This window comes from Henckelia pumila, chromosome 4 (genome assembly GCF_033568475.1).
Source record: "Henckelia pumila isolate YLH828 chromosome 4, ASM3356847v2, whole genome shotgun sequence".
NCBI classification, from domain to species: domain Eukaryota; kingdom Viridiplantae; phylum Streptophyta; class Magnoliopsida; order Lamiales; family Gesneriaceae; genus Henckelia; species Henckelia pumila.
In genome coordinates, this window is record NC_133123.1 from 139,770,089 (window position 1) to 139,776,113 (window position 6,025).

Here is a 6,025-nt window from a genome sequence, read left to right on the forward strand (position 1 = left end):
CTGCACCTGTGCTAGCTCTACCTTCTGGATCAGGAGGTTATGTTGTCTATACTGATGCCTCTGGTCAGGGGTTAGGATGTGTTTTGACACAGCATGGACATGTTATTGCCTATGCTTCTCGATAGTTGAAGTTGCATGAGAGTAATTATCCAGTGCATGATCTCGAGTTAGCCGCCATTGTATTTGCGCTCAAGATTTGGAGACATTATCTTTATGGCGAGAAATTTGAGATATTTACGGATCACAAGAGTTTGAAGTATTTATTCACTCAGGCAGAATTGAATATGCGACAGAGACGCTGGATGGATCTCCTGAAGGATTATGATTGTGAAATCAAATATCATCCAGGTTCTGATAATCTTACTGCTGATGCCTTGTGTCGGCAGGTGAGACTGTCTGCACTTCAGACTAATGAAATATCTCATATGATTCAAGAATGTTGTTCATTTAGTTTTACGCTCAAGCACAAGAAAGGGAGGAATGGGATTCATTTGTATACTATTCTATCTGAGCCGGTATTGTATTCTCGGATCAGAGATGCTCAGATATCTGATGTTAAGACTCAGCGATTGGCACGTCTAGCCAATGGAGTTAATACATCTGGATTCCATTTTCAGGCAGATGGTTTATTGTGCCTATCCAATAGAGTGGTTGTACCTAATGTTGCGGAGCTCAGGAATGATATTCTATCTCAAGCTCACAGGAGTCGATTATCAGTTCATCCTGGAAGTATGAAAATGTATAAGGACTTGCGAACTAGATTCTGGTGGAAGGGAATGAAGCGAAGTGTTTATCAGTTTGTTTCGAGATGTTTGGTTTGTCAACAGGTCAAAGCTGAACATCGACGACCAGGTGGATTACTGCAGAATCTTGAGATTCCCGAATGGAAGTGGGAGCACGTGACTATGGATTTTGTCACCCACTTACCTATGACGTCACGTCAGTGTGATGCTATCTGGGTCGTTGTTGACCGTTTGACGAAATCAGCACATTTTATTCCTTATAACCGGGAGTATTCTTATGATCGCATGGCACGCTTATATATTCAGGAGATTGTGCGATTACATGGGATTCCAGTGAGTATCGTCAGTGATAGAGATCCGCGATTTACTTCACATTTTTGGGGTAGTTTTCAGCAGGCGTTGGGTACCACTCTGAGTTTGAGCACGGCGTATCATCCGGAGACTGACGGGCAGTCAGAGCGCACTATTCGTACGCTGGAGGATATGCTACGTTCTTCTGTCATGGATTTTGGTTTATCTTGGCAGGATCAGTTACCTTTGATTGAATTTGCCTACAATAACAGTTATCATCGTAGTATTGATATGGCACCTTTCGAGGCATTGTATGGTCGACGGTGTCGTACTCCGTTATTCTAGAATGAAGTCGTGGAACGGCAAGTCGAGGGTCCTGAATTGGTGCAGCAGATTGTAGACAAGGTAGATTTGATCAAGCATAGGATAAAAGTTGCTCAAGATAGACAAGCCAGTTATGCGAATATTCGCCGCAGGCCACTTCAGTTTGAGCCTGGTGAATATGTTTTTCTGCGAGTATCACCTTTTAGGAAGGTGATGAGATTTGATGTGAAAGGCAAGTTGTCTCCTCGTTACATTGGGCCTTTCCAGATACTGGAGAAGATCGGAGATGTTGCTTATCGTTTGGCTTTACCGCCATCTCTTTCCAGTATACACAATGTTTTTCATGTGTCGTTGCTTCGACAGTACATAGCTGATGAATCTCATGTGATTCAATCTACTGATATTCAGCTAGAGCCATATCTGTCTTTTGTTGAACGACCAATCTGTATCCTAGATAGGAAGGAGAAAGTTCTTCGGAACAAGACTATACCACTTGTGATGGTACAGTGGCAGCGCCGAGGCGTTGAAGAAGCAACTTGGGAAACTGAGAGTCGTATGCGAGCAGAATATCCTGAGTTGTTTGCTTTGTATTTTTGATTACCATATAAGATGTAATTACCATTGTTGTAATAAGACATGGTTTGATGTTTCATATTGTTATCTTTATTGTCTTTAGATGTTATTTTGCGGACGAAATATCTAAAGGTGGGGAGAATGTAGTAACCCAGATACCATTTTAAGATAATAATATGTTAAACATGATTAAGGGTTGGTATTTAACCAATTTCGGAGTGTTATTGGACTTCAGAAGTAAAATTTGGGCTTTTTCATTTTGGGCCGGATAGTAAGTTCCGATCCCGGATAGTAAGCTCCGATCCCGGATAGTAAGCTTCGATCGGAACGGAAGCTCCGATCCTGGAACGGAAGTTCCGATCCCCAGCTGTCAAAAATGATCGATGACTCAGTCGCGAGTTTTGACAAGTGTCGGTCATAGATCAGATCGGAAGCTCCGATCGTAGATCGGAAGTTCCGATCCTGGCGTGGCAGACATGCACGCAATGAGCTGGATCGGAAGCTCCGATCCCGAAATCGGAAGTTCCGATCCTGGCCGAGAAATTTGGCTATAAAAAGGGCCGTTCAGAGTTCATTTTTAATTACGAATTCCCGAGTTTCCTTCTTCAGTTATATAGTGTGAGATATACACTTGAGGGCCCTATCGGTTATAATAGAGGTTCTGGAATAACCAAGGTGTGGTTATAGTCATCCGGGACTAGCGACTCCAAAGGGCTAACTACGGACGAAGGTATGGTCCGGGAATCTATTTAAGTTTTGGGAGTACTTATTAGCTTAGTTAAGGCTTATAGAATTTATGTAGTGATACGGTGAACTTTTGAATATAGGCTTGGAACCTAGGATCTATTATACTTGAACTAGCCTAGAGGTACGTACACATTGACTGAGATTGCCAGCGAGTATACATGTTTATATGTTGCATTTATTTGGAATTATTATATGGCATGATGTATGATTTACCGTTTTCTATACTCATATGTCATGTGCATATACACGTTGAGCCTATTTCTTGTTATACCTGATTATAGAGCCGCTCAGCTCTATACTCGATAGTCTTTCACTGAGGGTACCGCGACGGCGGGGGCATTTATGTCTGTCTACTCTGGTGTACTAGACGAGTGTGGTTGCACCCAGAGGTTGATCCGTGCGGTGGCAGCACTCATATGGCGCCGGTTCTGAGCATGACTTTTCAGATGACCCTGTACCAGTCATCATGTTGCATGCGTTATATACATATGTTTACTCATGTCTATGTACTGGGCGTAGCGCTCACGTCCTAGTTGTTATCTTGGACACCCTATTCCATGGGGCAGGTCGCAGGATGGACGGAGCTGGTAGTTCAAGGCAGGACTAGGGAGCAGGAGCTTTGAAAGTTTTTATACAGCACGATTTATTAGCTGTATAATGTTTACTTTTAAGAATTTCGATATGGTTGTATCACTACAGATTTAAGCCTGGATTATATTACTAAGCTGATATGTAAATTATGGATTATGTTTCCGCACGTTTTTACTCTGTTAAGTATTTTGCTGTATTAAGTTTAATGCATGCTATTATTTGCCAGTTAGTAGGTGATTCCATGCAGGGTCACTACAATTGCCGCACCCATCATTGATCACTGCCCTTTGTGCACGTGCTGGGGTTATATGGGGTGCCGAGGAAGAGCTTTTTAAGGTCCAAGGACCGATTACTGGGACTACACGTGAGAATGTACCGCCACCTCCGCGAGCAGCAGCGCCTCGGGATCACCATGCGAGTAGCAGCCAGCCACCACCACTACTACTTACTGGAGCGTATGAGCATTTTGATGAGCGATTGACGCGAATGAAGCAGCGGCTAGACCTTCATTGTCGTCGGACTGATATTTTCATGGATTATATGGTGGATTTCACGACGACTCTAGCCCAGCGCTTTCCTGGCTCCAGTGAGGATCCGCAGTTTCCCCCACCTCCTACTTGGCCCCCTCGGGATGACGACATGGACGATGACCACTGATGGTCATTGTCGTAGGTATGTGTTTGTTCCTTGTTTTTATTGATATTGCACATTGAGAACAATGCACATATCTGAGTTTGGGGGATGTTGTTTGTTGTTTTAGATAAGTTTTGTTGAGTTGTTTGTTGAATGGATTGTTGTTGAAGCTGAAGCGAAGTTGAGTTGCGAGTTTGATGGGTTGTTGCATGCTAAATTAGTCACTAGTTCCTGCATCTGTGTTTTTAGTTTTCTCGTTTGTATTATGTTTTTGATTGTTTTGTTTTGTGTCAGTTTTATTGTTCAGTTTGTCGTTTTTTTTATGTTGTCTGTGTTCGTTTGTGTGGTTGTTTATTTGAGAAAACAAAAGCAAAAATGTGTAAAATGAGAAAATAAAAAGAAAAATGGCCTATGACGATGAAGTTGAAAAAAATAAAATGAAAATATAATCTAGTGTTGGCGACATTGGATCTTGAGTTCTCATTTTTTTTGCACTATAGCCTTGACTGTCGATACTCCTGATAAGTAGAGAAAATTGTGTGGATTTTGTGAGAAGATTAGCTGATTTGATTCTTAACTTTGGTGATACATACTCGAAACTGAGGTAGATTTTTACAAACAGAGAAATGATTTAGGCAACTTTTTTTTTGAGCCTGCAAGCCTTTGATTTGTTAGTCTTTTATTTGTAGCATTGCGATAAAAAAAGAAAAATCCAAAACTGAAAGAAGGCCGAAAAGAAAAAAAAAATCAAAAAATCCAATTGGATGAAAAAGAAAAAAAAAGCAAGAAAAGATAGAAAAGGATGGAGAAAGTAAGGTGAGGGGAGGCATTGAAGATGGATTGAAATTCGAGTCCAAAGAAAATGCAAAAAGGTGTAGAATGTATGGAGTAGAGGAGTCAGACAAATGTCTGACAATGCCCTGCAACTGATAAACCTAGCCTACTCAATACCGCATAAAATTATAAATATCCAATTCCCTTTACTTGAATCCTATATTCTTACATTGAATATCTATACTGGATACTTCTCTGCTATAAAAAGTGATTGCCTAATAGAACTACCTGATAAGTCTTGTTGATCTTTGTGAGTAACGGTTGAACTTGGTAGAGAGTGTGTTGAAACTAGAGAGCGGGGTTAATGATTCTTTGAGGCTTACTGATTGCATGATTTGATTGAAAGTTAGGTGGGTAGGCAAGATTGGCTAATCACACACACACGAGAACTCTTGAGAAAATTAGCTACACATGGATTAATTGCTGAACATCTGAGGCCAGTTGGGTTATTTTAGTTTTACTGCTTTCTTGTGTGTTTTTAATTCCTTGTGCGTCTTAGTATTTTGTTTGTTTTGTTTTGTTTTGTTTTGCTCGGGACTAGCAAAAGTTCAAGTTTGGGGGATTTGATAAGTGTAATTTTTACACTTATATTTTATATGAATTAGCTTGGTTTTTGTTGTGTTTTGAGCGATATTATGCATTTCTCTTGTTGTTTGTGTTGTTTGCAGGAATTTGAGTGTTATTCATTTTAGTTGGTCAAAATAAGTGAAAAAGAAGTGAAAAAGAGTTGAAGAACATAGAAATAAAAGTGCTCAGATTAGCGCTCCAGCGCTACAAGCCAAGCGCTCCAGCGCTACACGGATTCTTCCGAAGGGTGAAAAGTCGAGGAAATAGCGCTCCAGCGCTACATATACAGCGCTCCAGCGCTGTTGGAAGAAAATGACGGGCGCTCCAGCGCCGATGATTAGCGCTCCAGCGCTACGCAATCCTAAAATTTGGAAAGTTTCTGATCGAGTTTAAGAAAGGATTTTAAGGCTTATTCTGAGGATACGAGGGTTTTTAGGGAGTTTTCAGAGGAGAAGACGGCTATTGAGAATTTTTTAAGTGCACAAGAGCTCGAGATTCCGGTACGAAGACTGAAGACGGCGGCATCCGGCGACGGAAAAACTTCATTCTAATTCGTTCTAGTTTCTCTTTGAACTCTATTTTTCTTAGTTTATGGATTGTTGGAAAAACATGAGTTATTTGATTTTGAATTGCGTTATGAACTAATTTCTTAGTCTAGAGGTAGACGGATCTTGACTGGAAACCATGATTGAGATATTTTGATTTATATATTTAAATTTTTT